Source organism: Hemicordylus capensis, chromosome 2 (genome assembly GCF_027244095.1).
Source record: "Hemicordylus capensis ecotype Gifberg chromosome 2, rHemCap1.1.pri, whole genome shotgun sequence".
NCBI lineage: Eukaryota > Metazoa > Chordata > Lepidosauria > Squamata > Cordylidae > Hemicordylus > Hemicordylus capensis.
Window position 1 is genome coordinate 130,440,164 of NC_069658.1, and position 13,914 is coordinate 130,454,077.

General features: G+C 45.9%; 1 long non-coding RNA gene across 1 annotated transcript; it reads left to right on the forward strand.

Moving 5' to 3' along the window:
- The first annotated feature begins 11,047 nt into the window (after positions 1–11,047).
- Positions 11,048–13,662, forward strand: LOC128341852 (uncharacterized). Its single transcript, XR_008314615.1, has 3 exons — positions 11,048–11,117; positions 11,329–11,407; positions 13,217–13,662. It is a non-coding gene; the product is annotated as an uncharacterized LOC128341852 (long non-coding RNA).
- The last annotated feature ends 252 nt before the right edge of the window (positions 13,663–13,914 follow it).

Consider the following 13,914-nt stretch of genomic DNA (forward strand, 5'->3'; position numbering starts at 1 on the left):
TAACGCCCAAGATACTAACCACTACTCAGTGAATGTTTAGATTTATATGTGGTATTTATGCTTAGCACCCCAGTTGTGTCCTGTTATGCTTGGCATTCCTGGTGCCTCTAGTTTCCTCCTTGATTTCTGGGTTTATCTTCCATTGTATCTCAACTGATCTGTACATATGTTATACATCTAACACTTACTGGTTTACTTCATGCATCTTATGAAGCAGGATTAGCTACACTGGGAATTGGTTCTCTGTCGAGTACAGCTTAGGTTTTGACTTTTTCTCTGGGAAATCAAAGTACCAGACACACACTCAAATATATGTTAAAAATGAGAGTGGGGGGCGGGGGAATAAATGAGCACTCTTGAACAGATTAAAGCTTGGTTCAGTACAGGTTCGGTTCGATTTTGGCTCAGTCAATCCTCCTAAAAGTAATTTGGTCAGAGTGAATGTGAATTATCTATAAATCCTAATCCAGCTATAGTCATGACTAATCCATAATGGATTATATTAGTTGTGACAAACCTAACCCTCATTACTCTCAATGTAACTTAGTTATGACTACATTTTTAGTTGGCTTGCAGTCATTGTGTGTCAGGAGGTCCTTCAATTCAAAGTTGAAAACACTGCATAATGACAGTGAGTCACAGCTGGTAGGTTACAGTGCATAGTGTTCATTTTATTCTGGAATGATTAACTTGAAATGTGAAAAACTTGACTTAGCCTGAGAAAAATACTCAAATAAGCAAAAGAAACATAGGAAATATCTTTTTAATGTTCCAATATCAATCTCTTGCTACTGAAATGTTTAAGTTTATGCCATCAAATAGGAATTCCAGACATGTAAAAGATTATAATTGAGGTGTTCTGGTGATATAGGGCCTTCAAGCCACAATGTAATTTATCTCTTTTATTTCAAATAAGATTACTGTAGTATGTATAACATAATCAAGGATAACAAATAACAATTATATGTGTGTGTGGCAGATTGGTGTGTGGAAATTTCTTTTCCTGACTCAGGTCAGTTAATGAATAAACTGACTGAACCAGTTTTGACCATCTCTTAGCAGCCTTCTCAGTCAACTAGCTCAAAAATGACTCCTATCAGTGATGAGTCATTTCCGCAGCATGCTCAGAGAAGCTGCCTTTGAACGATTAAAAATCCTTAATTTTCAAAACCCAGAACGCTGAGACAAAAATTCTGGTAAACCCAGAAGTTCTGGTAGGTTACTACTGCCCCCAGATCTCTCCTACAGGCTACTCTGAGCGGGCATTGGATTGAGCAAAGATCCCTGTTTGCCTTTTCCTCTTTGTTAACAAGCAAGTGTATAAATCTGATTGTTCTCCCAGGCGTTTGCCTGCACATGGAGTTAATTGTTAATTTGGCTAAGCTCTCATTGAGATGTGTTTTGCACTAGAGAAACTCCCTTTATGCCCTCCTTCCTCCTGCTGTGTTAATAACCAATCCTTGGAGGCTTGTAGAAAGTAAAGAACAGAGAAAAAAAGACTTTGTATTAAAATTACTACAGACTAGTTCCATCTGAGGATTTTAGCTTTTCAGATAAAATACTTAGTTAGTTACAAGAATATTTCAAAAGCACCCAGATGATTCTTAGTTACTCAGTTGCAAAGAACAGATATTTAGGACAATGCAAAGCACACAGACAAAGAAATACTGTATAAATTCCTTGGCTGAGAGCTTTTTCCTCAGACACAGGGCTGAGCCACTTAGTATTAGAGGATTCTTATCAGTCGACCTGGAACTGTGCTCTGAACCAAAAGATGACCACTTTGGGCCTCGATCAGTCTGCCTTGCTTACGCAAAGTTTGGAAACAGCTAGGAAGCTCATCAAACAGAGAATTGAGGATATTGAGAGACAAACAGATATAGCAAGGGTACTTGACTTTCAGAGCCAGGAATCAGTCAGATAGTTTGGCCCCAGCATCCTACCTCACTGTCTTGGAGGTGCTCCCACTTAGAAGAGTTTTTACCCTGGCAAGATGCACTGCCCTGCCTTCAGCCCTCTTAGAGGGCCGATATAGAGGGATTCTCTATGGGGAGAGGCTCTGCCCATGTGGTGAGGGTCAAGTGGAAACAGTCACCCATGTGCTATTGGAATGTTTGTTCTACAGAGACCTGCGTCGGGATCTCATTTACCCTTTGACAGCCAAATGCCCAGGTCTTGATTCTCCTCAGATGATTGACAGGCTGTTGGAAGGAAGTAATTCCTGTGCCACAGACAGGTAGCTAAACTTTGTAGTGCAGCCCTCCATTTGCATAAGAGCTTAATAATGGGAAAATAGGTGATGGATTTAAGGCCAGAGCAACTTGTAGCCATCATGTGGCTAGCTGCAGGTGGGCACGCAGGTACCGGTATCACCTGTATATCATCAGTAAATCTAACGACAATATTTTCCCAAGCTCCTGAATTGTTAAACCCCTCTCAGATTTAGGAGTCGAGAAGGCAACTGGTTGAGTTTTGATTTGTGTGTAATAGTCTCCAGAGGCGTATCTAGGGAAAATAGCGCCTAGGGCAAGCACTGAAATTGCGCCCCCACCCCCCATGTCCAAACATCTGACACCCATCTTTCAGATAACTTTACCATAATATTAGCTTTTAAAAAACCAAGTAAAGCTCATTAATTAACAAATCTTTTAATTTACAGATTATGGCACGACCTGAAAATTATAACTGCACCTTCCTTATTTATTTATTTGTTTTATTTTAACATTTTTAATATCCCACTTTTCTTCTTCCTCCAAGGATCCCAGAGCGGTGTACTAGATACTTAGGTTTCTCCTCACAGCAACCCTGTGAAGTAGGTTAGGCTGAGAGAGAAGTGACTGGCCCAGAGCCACCCAACAAGTATTATGGCTGAATGGGGATTTGAACTCGGGTTTCCCCAGGTCTCCCTCACAACTGTGTAGGGTGGGAAGCGCAACGGAAAAGAAGAAATGCCCCCCGGCCCTCTTACCCACTTCAGCTTCTGAGGAAAGGAGTGTGTGCGTGTGCGTGTGCGCGCGCGCCCCCAGGCAGGGGATCTATCTATCTATCTATCTATCTATCTAATCACTTCAATATTGCCCTGCTATAACTAAGCCACCCCTTTAAAAAAAAATCTCTCATACTTATAGCGTACGTAAATTAAGCAAGCGTTTCATTTCTTCTTTTTTCTTAATAATGCCTGCTCTTGCATGCTAAGTACACAAGTAAATTGCCAATGGGACCCATTTGTTAGGCTAAAAAAACAATCCTCAAACTTATACATCATGATAAGCTTGCTGTGGGGTGCTTGTCCTTTAAAAAACCTCACACCTTTTAAGTATAAAATAAGAATTCAGACAAGACTGTTTATTTTTGCCTGTCTTTAAAAAAAATCATTCTTATTCTGATCTGTGATATGACATATACCCACAAAACATGGGTTTGCCCCTCCTAGGAGGGAGAGCAGCTAATATGTGTACAGAGCCTGTGACACTCCATGGTAGCTAATAGATCCAAGGAAGACTACGCTGCTTATCTCTGGGGCAGGCAGGAGATGTTTTCAATCACCATACTCCTTTTTGACATCTCTTCCAGCCATACCAAAATATTTACTCCATTTCTGTGTATTGGGGGGGAAAAAGCTTCTTATTACAGTAATAGGCAAATAGGTTCTTCATAAGAGCCTATGAGTTCCTCTTCTTGAGTAAAGGATATGTAAGAAGAGATGGTCTCTGTATAGCAATGCACTTGCTCAAAAGGCAAATAGCTGGGAGCCTAAAAGCCATTTTACTTATAAATCTTAATTGCCCACAGCCCAATTTCCTGGGAATAAACTGGATGTTAGAGCAATAAAGCACATAGATTGGTGCTGGTTTTAGTACAAGGCTAGTGTTCTGTTACAAATCTGCTGTCAGACTTTGCTAGGGTGAGGTAGGAGATAATAACTTGTGCATCGCTGCTTAGTATTCACCTTTCAAAAGCAGCTATAGTTTTGCAAATAAGGGCATTTATGCTAGTTGTGTAGCAGGCAAAAACAATGTACTGGTAAAAAGCCTTTTGATTTGTATTATATTTATTTTGCACAGATAGGAAAAGTAGATGGGGTTTATTTATTTCCTTCAGATTTGACCAATTTTCATATTCCAGAACAGTTTGGTATGCACATTTTGTCTGCACTTGCTATATTGTGTGTGTTTTTAAACTTATATTGCACACATTCTTTGGTAAATGAAAAAAAACCAGGCAATTATTTATTCACAAATTCTTGTGAATAAGTAATTGCTTCCCTTCCCTTCCCCTTTTCTAGCGTAGATTGAATCCTAGGTTCTCAAACTGTGAGGTAGAATATGCAAGAATGCCCTTGAGCTATGGCCCCATCTCACTTGTGTATTGGATCAGATGCACAAAGGAGGAGCTGCTCTTGGTCTATTTAAGAAGACTGCTCTTCCTTCCCATTTACCTGGTTAACAAAAATGAATGGTAAAGGGAGCTCTCCATCTAGCAGGAATCTTATTGTTGACTTGCAAAGGAGGCTGTCTATTTATCCTTGGGACTAATTTACCTGACCACTTTGGAGATGGAAAAGTCACGGTGTGATTACTCCCGCCGCCCCCCCCAACCTGCAAGATAATAATAGGCTTGCCTGAGGGGACACACCCGATGCCAGGCGATGCCGAGGGGACACACCCGATGCTGGTGGTGGCTGCCGAGAGCCAGAGATTGGGGAGGAGGGGAGCGGGAGGGAAAGGAAGCAAGGGAAAAGCCAAGATGAGGCTCCCTTCACTCCGGGCGGAAACAAGAGCCACTGGAGGACTTGCTTGCTGCCTCCCCGCTGCATTTGTGCTCCGTGCGTCCCTCCTTAAAGCCTCTCTGAGCAGGCAGCGGGCACTAGGCAGGTTATATAAGGGCATATATTGTAAAAATTTAAAAAACGCACAAGAAGAACAGCAAAGGCAGGAAGCAAATGCAATTTGGCATGCCCTGCCCTCCTCCATGACTATGCACGGGCACTCCCAGCCCGCCCCCAGACAAAGACTGAACGCTGGCCGGGTCCCTGCCTTAGTTAGCAATGCATGGGATGGGCTGCCTGCCTGCACGCGAGTTTCCCAACCCCAGCCCCCTGACCGACCCTCCAGGCACAGACTCTTTACATTTGGCTTAGGGGGGAGCGGGAGAGGAGGAAGTCAGAAAGATCATCCAGAGACCACAGAAGTAGGCGGGTGCGCAGCACGATGGGGAAAGAGTCAGAGAGAGTTCTCAGTCAGTTGCTGTTTATTTACTTACTTGAGGTTGGGAGGGCGTAGAATCAAGCAGGCAGTGGTGGTGGGCAAAATTAAAGAAAAATATCAACAAACACCAACGGCAGCAGCACAAGAAGAACTACTTAGCACGTGCCCAGGCAGCTGCTAGTCTCTCTCTCTCTCTCTCCAGTCCAACACCACGTGCTCGTGCAGGCGCATGCGGATTGAGTGTAGGGCGCCGCCCTGCCCGCCCAGACTCGAAGTCTGAGATCTCACAAGTCAAGTGCGCTGCTGGTTGCTGTGCCAACCGGCCTGCACAAGTGGGGTCTGTGTGTGTGTGTGTGCGGGTGCCGCCCTTAGCTGAAGGCAGATGCCAGCTGTGGTGGCAGCAGTAATGGGATGGCGGTGAGCAGCAGGGTGCCGGCATGGCGGCGCCCTCTAGCAGCGAAACTTTTTAAAAAAAAATTTTTTTTCAAGTTTTTTTTTTTAAGGTGTGTACATTGGCAGGCACTTCTGCGCCCCCAATCAACTGGCGCCTAGGGCACGTGCCCTGCCTGCCCTGCCCCTAGTTACGCCTCTGATAGTCTCATAAGTATGAAATACTGCTGCTTCCTTTATTTTTAATTATTTTAGTAGCATTTTCAGTACCTTGATCTATGCTGAGGAGGACTTTTTAAAATCTATTTGGTGTTATTGTTTGTAATAGAAGTTTGATTGTCCTCTCTTTTACATTTGTTTTAACCTCATGCTGGTCGCTGACTGAAATAAAGAGATTACGTATAAATTCCTGATGCGAAGTCTGACTAAACACTCTTTTTCTATGCTAATTCCCGAAGCCAAAATCCTGGCTTCCTGTACTTAAACTCACCAAAGTCCTGATGAGAATCAAGCCTCCTGCAAACCTGTCTTACAAGGATCTACAGTCATCTTGCTGCAGCACGATTCCATTGCTGCATGTCCTCCATGCTCCCAGCACATACTTCCTTTCTTCTTTCCAGAATTCCCCCTGCAGCTCTCATGTCCCCGCCACCAAACCTGGTCGACTGATTGGTTGAGCCCTGGAGTTCACCAGCCTGTAAGTCAAGACAAGGGTTCACTTCCTGTTAACTCTTTAGAGGGTGGGGAGACTGGTCACTACAATGTGTGTAACTGAAACTGGAAGAGAGGAAAGAAGAAAAAATAAAAGATCCCTTAAGCATAACTTTTTAACATAATAAAGTACAAACTGCCAAATTTAAAGGGGGGGGGCACCTTCTTCTAAGAAAATATACATATATATTTCAAAACTTACACAATTCATTGAAATTCAAGTTGCAATTCAGGAGTAAATTTGTCCTTTCAGTGCTGTATTATAATCCTTTTGGTGATTCCCTCAAGCACGAAGAATCCACAATTCTTGATGTAATGCTAGATTCCATTTGCTGGGGGTGTACCACAATATGAATGTCCTTGACAAGCAATGATTGCTGGAAAGTCATGTTAACAACTGTATGGATTTCAAGCCAAAATGGAATAACTGGACAGCACCAAACCATAAGCGTAAGTGTACCCTCATACAAATTGGAGCAGATGAGAGGATGTGGGCAGGGGGGTGGGGTGGCTATGGTCTATAAGAATACCATTTCACTTATCAGGATCCCTGTTAGGGATCCTATTGGATCCAATAACCCGAGAAGGTTACTGGATCCAATAGGATTCCAAGAATCTTTGGAAGGGTTTCGAAGTGGCTCTGCTAGTGATTCTGTCGATGCTTTGGTACAAATATGGAAAAATGAACTTACTAGAGTAGTAGACACAATTGCTCCTAAGCGTCCTCTCCAACCTGCTTTAAAGTCAGCCCCATGGTACACGGAAGAACTACGGGAGCTGAAGCAGCGAGGTAAATGACTAGAGGGCAAGTGGAGGAAGACTTGGCACGAATCCAACAGATTGCAACACAAAACACATTTGCAGATCTATGCTCTGGCCATGTGAGTGGCAAAGAAGCAGTTATTTTCTGCCCACATTGCTTCTGAAAATTCACATCCAGTTGCGTTGTCTAGGGTTGTGAGGGGACTAGTTCACATGCCCTCCACCTTGAATTTGAACTTGGAAAAACAGGTTGCTCACCTGTAACTGATGATCTGGTAGAGATCCGTTGATATCCATTAGAATGGGTTCTGCACCTGCGCGGAAGCCTCTCGGTGTCGAGTTTTACAGCTCCTTTCAGGCGCCTCCGCCCCGCCCCACGTGACCACGTGGCTATTTAAGGCGGGAGGAAGCGCAGGCTGCTCAGTTCCTTGGAGACCGCCGAAGCAGTCGTAGACTCGTGAAGATTCACTTTAACAACCTATGGTTCACTGCAGAGGGGAGGTCTGGGAGGGTCTAATGGATATCAGTGGATCTCTACCAGATCATCAGTTACAGGTGAGCAACCTGTTTATCTGGTACGGGATCCATTGATATGCATTAGAATGGGTGTTTAGTAAGCTCCAGAAGGAGGAGGGAGCAGTGCCTCATTGCAACACCCTTTTGAGAACGCCTCTCCCAAAGTTCGCCTCCGCAGCGGACCGCAGGTCAACAGCATAATGTTTTACAAATGGTTCTTCAGATGACCATGTAGCTGCCTTGCAGATCTCCGTGAAGGGGACTCCAGATAGAAATGCTGCAGAAGTGCCATATGCTCTGGTGGAATGTGCTATAATAGTCTTTGGAGCCGGCACGCCTTGAATTGAATAAGTGACGCGGATCGCATCCACTAGCCAGTGCGATAATCGCTGTCTAGACAGTGCTTGGCCCTTAGAAGACCCTCTATATGATATCAGTAGTTTCTTTGACTTTCTGAACGGCTTAGTTCTTGACAGATAGTATAGCAGTGCTCTGCGGACATCCAATGAATGTAGAGCCTTCTCTAACAGTGTCGACGGGGCTCTAAAAAAGGTTGGCAGGACTATGTCCTGATTGACATGGAATTCTGAAACTATTTTGGGTTTAAATCTGATGTCCGGGCGTAGAAGAACTTTATCCGGGTAAAACCGGGTATATGGAACATCCATGCGTAGCGCAGTCAGTTCGCTAACCCTCCGGGCCGTTGTGATAGCTACTAAAAAGGATGTCTTCAAGGAGACATGATGAAGAGTAGCCGTGTTCATTGGTTCAAACGGCGGTTCTGTCAGCGCAGAGAGCACTAAAGATATGCTCCAAGGTTCAATAGGTTTGCGTGTAGGAGGGTAAAGATTGGACAGACCTTTTAGGAAATTTGTACATGTCGGGTGGGAGAAAAGTGTCTTGCCATTCCACCCAGGATGTTTTGCTGTAAGGGCAGCTAAGTGTATTCGTATGGACACATTAGAAAGACCTGATTCCTTAAGGTCCGTTAGATACAGTAGAACTTGTCGTATGGATGCCTGCTGTGGTCGGAATCCATGCATTTCTGCATAAGTCGAAAAGCGCCTCCACTTGCTAGCATAGTTTTTTCTAGTGGATGGCTTCCGGATGTTCAGCAAGATTTTCTTCAAAAGTTTATCCGCCATGCTGTCAGTTGAAGCGTTAGTACTTCTGGGTGTAATACCTGACCGCGTTCCTGAATTAGCAGGTCTGGGTGATTTGGTAGCCTTTTGTAAGTATGAGAGCTCAGTCTGAGTAAATGCGGAAACCATGGCTGGCGCGGCCACCATGGGGCAATCAGGATGCACTTCACAGGGGTATGCAGGAGATTGGCTATGATTCTGCTCAGTAGTGGTAATGGTGGGAACATGTAGCACCGTTCCATCGACCAGTCTATCTGGAACGCGTCCCCCAGAGAGTCTGGGTCGTGTCCCGCTCTGGAGCAGAAGCGTCTGCACTTTGCATTTTCTGAAGTGGCAAACAGGTCTATTTCCAGCCGACCCCATTGGCTGAAGATCTGTTGAAGATACTGGTCGTTCAGTTCCCACTCGTGACGTTCCTTGGTGAACGAGCGGCTGAGATTGTCTGCTAACACGTTGTCGGAGCCCTTTATGTGAATCGCAACTGGCGTTATGCTGTTCCTGATGCACCAGTGCCAGATCTGGACGCTGAGAGCACAGAGGGATCTCGAGATTGTCCCTCCTTGCCTGTTGAGGTAGGCTATAGCTGTGGTGTTGTCCAACTGTAACTGGACTACCCTGCCCCGTAGCATGGGAAGAAAGGCCTTCATGGCTTGGAATACAGCTAGTAGCTCCAAGAAGTTTATGTGCAGGAGACTCTGGCTCCGCGTCCAAAGGCCCTGTGTAGTAGCGGCATTGCAGTGACCTCCCCATCCGCGGAGAGAGGCATCGGTTGTAACCCATACGGATGGGAGTTGGACGTGGAACAGAACTCCCCTTTGCAGATTCGATCGCTGGGTCCACCAGGAGAGTGACCTCCGGATTGGCAGCGGAACCATCAGCAGTTTCTCGGGGCTGTCTCTGAGCAGATTGAAGGAGGACAGGAACCACAGTTGCAGTTTCCTCATGTTGAGGCGAGTATAACGTACAGTTGTTCTGCATGATGCCATCAGGCCCAACAGACGTTGTACATGCCAAGCAATCTGTTGCAGCGTGGACTGGAAAGTCCTGACTAGGGACGCTATGCTTTGAAACCGATCCTCTGGTAGGAACGCCCTTCCCAATGTGGCATTGAGCAGAACTCCAATGTAAGAAATGGACTTTGCTGGCGTTAGTTTCGACTTTTTCCAGTTTACCTGTATGCCCAAGTCCCGGAGAAGCTCCAGCATGTATGTTATCTGTGATAGTAACTCCTCTCTGCTCCTTGAGGATAGAAGCCAATCGTCTAGATACGGATACAGTTTCAGACCTCTTGTCCGCAGATGGGTGACTACCTCTGCCATACACTTCGTAAAGACACGGGGAGCTGTGCAAAGGCCGAATGGCAGCACCCTGTACTGGTACAGTGAGGTCCCCACTGTAAACCGTAGATACTTTTGATACGAAGGTCAGATCCCAATGTGAAAATAGGCATCCTTCAAATCCAACGTTACAAACCACCTTTCCAGATGTAGAAGAGGTAGGATGTCCTGCAACGTTGTCATCCGATACTTTTTCACATGAATGAACTTGTTCAGATGTCGCAAGTCCATGATGGGCCGAATGCCTCCGTCCTTCTTTGGAATTTGGAAGTACCGGGAGTAGAATCCCTCCCGGTGGTTTGCCCATCGTACTGGTACTACTGCTTTCTTGAGCAGGAGTTCCTCCAACTCCTGTAGAAGAGCAGGTATTGCGCGTGTGAAGCGGATTCTCCTGAATTTCGGTCTGGTCTTGAACTCTATTGCATAACCTGATTGAATAATCTTTAAGACCCAATGATCTGATGTTATGTTGCGCCATGCATCTGCATGACTTGCCAGCCTGATTGTATTGGCGGCTAGTGGGTCCGGTTGTGGGATGTTGTAGACCAGACTCCATTGCTCGTTGGTGTTCTGGGAGCAGGAGAATAGGAAAGTACCATTTGTGGATGATGGGCTGACTTGAACTTCAAAGACGCTGTTTGTTTCCGTCCGATTGTTTGTTACGTTGGTTGGACGTAAATTTTCCTTTTTGTTGGGATGGTCGCTTAGAAAACTGATGGTAAATTTTCCGGAAGTCTCTACGGTCCTTCTGTCTATACGATGAACCCCGTCTATACGAGGTACGTTGTCTATTCCCATAAGACGTCGACTGTGAAACCGTAGAAGTGAAGGTTTTAGCAGTAAATTTTGACTTCTTCATCTTCTCCATGGTGGCGTCAGTTTCCTCGGAGAAGAGACCTTTTCCGTCAGAAGGCAGACCCTCAATTTTGTCCTTCATGTCCTGTTGCAGGTTTGCCGATCTCAGCCAGGCGTGTCGACGTAAGGTGACGGCAGTTGTGATGGAGTGGGATTCAGATTCCGCCAGGTGCTTAGCAGTACTCAGCTGTTGACAGGTAAGGTCCCCTGCCCTTTGTAATGTTTTCCGGAACCTCAGTTTTATTTCATCTAATGACATGGAATCTAGATCTTTTTCTAGATCTTCCCAAATACAGTAACTGTACTTAGACATACAGGCTAGATAGTTCGCTACTTTCACCAACAAACAGGAAGTAGAATACAATTTTCTTCCCATCACATCTAACTTCCTGCCTTCTTTATCTGCAGGGGTAGTATGATGTCGAGTAGATTTGGAGGACGTGGCACAATCGATGACCAACGAATTAGGGACTGGGTGTTTAAAGAGGTAGGTGTTATCCCTTTCCTGAACTCGGTAGAGTCCTTCTAGTCTTTTAGACGTTGGGGTGGAGGTGTGAGGGACTTCCCAAGCGCACTGTGCAGCGTTTGAAATTATCGGTAGCAGGGGAAGCGCCACGGGTTCAGCCGACTGTGATCTACGCATGAAATTGTAGACAGGATTGTCTATTGTCTTCAATTGTGAACTAAGATCTAACCCCAGTGCACTCGCCATACGTTTAACATGGCAGTGGTAGGCCTTTAATTCCTCCGTTGGCGACACATGGGATGGCGTAGCCACATCAGGAGATGGGTCCGCTTCAATAGTTTCCCCATCGGACTTGAAGTCCGATGATCCATGGTGACTTTCTCCAGATTCTGCATCTGAAATAGAATGGTGAGATGGTGATACAGCCCTCCTAGGGTGCGTGGTAGGAGCAGGGTCAGTTTGTGCATCCGCATCAAGGAATCTTTGATCCTCTGTTTGGGTTTGCACGGAGGTGGTGTGGACTTTTGTCTGTGTCCCCACGGTAGTAAACATTCTGCTGAGAGGTAGAGCAGTTGTCATGGCAGACCTCCATGTCCGGTGCTCTTGGAAGTAATAACCTGCTCCAGGAGAAACAGTCCCTGGCAAGGCGGATTCTGTTGAGGGCGATACTTGATGGCTGAATCCACAAGTGTGCCATGGAGTTGGTGAGGCAAGTTGTCCAGCTGTTAGCACCGTGGTCCCAACTTTGAAGGTTGTGTCTTCAGATCTGGGAAAGCCTTGATAAGTAGCGGGAGTGGTAGCAGTAGAGTCCAGCATTTTAATCAACGGGTCTAATTGTGGAGCATCAACCTCTGCAGTCTCTAACATAGTAAAAGTCATGGGTGCTCAAAACCGTGGAGTCACAGTTGTGACATTCACAGGGGTATTCAGTGCTGAAGTTTGAATTTCTTCTCTCGATATCGATGGCAAACAAATCAGTGTCGGCGCCGGTTGTAGGTCTCTTGCAGTCGGTATCGAGGCACTTGCAGCTTGAGAAGGCTGAGCGAGTTCTTCCATCGGCATCAAGATGTTTCGTGTCTGTGTCAATGTCGATGTCGATGGACAATGGGCAGTTGGATCTACCGTTACCGGCATGGACGGTTGTGTCGACGTCGAGGTAGCAGCAGGTCTCGATGTCGACCGTGGCTCAGCAGCTGTTGGCATGGAAGGCAGTGTCGATGTCGAGCTAGCAGCAGGTCTCGATGTTGACCGTGGCTCAGCAGTTGTCGGCATGGAAGGCGGTGTCGATGTCGAGCTAGCAGCAGGCTTCGATATCGACAGGGGTTCAGCTGGAGACCTCGATATCGAAGTCGATTCTGTAGGTGGCGAAGGTTGTGGCGTAGATTTTTTTGGTACCGTACTCGTCGATTCCGAGACGAACACAACCTCTTGCACGGCGCTCGGCGAGGGTGTCGATTCCGACAAAGCTCGGTGCCGTGATTTTTTGGCGGGAGCAGTTGCGGATGCCATTTTCTCTCCCGGCCTTTTCAAGGACTTAGGGGATTTCTTGGGATGAAGCTTCAAAGTTTTAGACTGGGCCGGACCCAGGTCCTTCGAGCTATGTGGCTGAGGAGATTTTGAAGAGGGCCCCAATACGACATCATCATATAGAGCAGCCCTTAAACGCAACTCGCGATTTCTCCGAGTTTGCTTTAAAAATGATAGGCAGATTTTTGCACGCCGCAGTCTTGTGGGCCTTGCCAAGGCACAAGAGGCATAAATTGTGACGATCCTGTGAGGGCAATTTAGCTTTGCACTCTGTGCAGCATTTAAAATTACGTTTTCCCACAGGGGATTCCATGGTACTCACAAGCCGAAGTCCAAAGCCAGAAATCAGTCCGATCTTTCGCCAAACAGTGGAACAAGAAGGCCAAGGTAATTTCAGTCCGGGTCAAAATGATAGTAGTAGTCAATAGAATAGTCAAACAGTCCAATATCAAAAGCCAGTGAATCAAAACTGAGAAATTTTTCCAAAGATTCAGCACAAAGGAGCCGTAGAAACCAAGTGATTTCCACAGCGGTCGCAAAGGAACTGAGCAGCCTGCGCTTCCTTCCGCCTTAAATAGCCATGCGCAGGCGCCTGAAAGGAGCTGTAAAACTCGACACCGAGAGGCTTCCACGCAGGCACAGAACCCATTCTAATGCATATCAACGGATCCCGTACCAGATCCATCTGTTTGGATGGTTGGATGACTTTCAGATGGTTACTCCTGAGGATGGGGAGAAAATGCTCTGGACTGGACCCTTACCTAACTTGGCTTAGTTCATCTGGCAGTCATATTATTAGCGATGGTCTGGTAAATATAATAAATGCTTCTCTAAGGGAGGACAGGATGCCTCCTTCTCTTAAAGGTAAGGTGTGCCGTTGATTCAGTGTCCACTCCAGGCAACCAAAGAGCCCTGTGGTTGTCTTTGGTAGAATACAGGAGGGGTTTACCATTGCCTTCTCCCGTGCAGTATGAGATGATGCCTTTCAGCATCTTCCTATA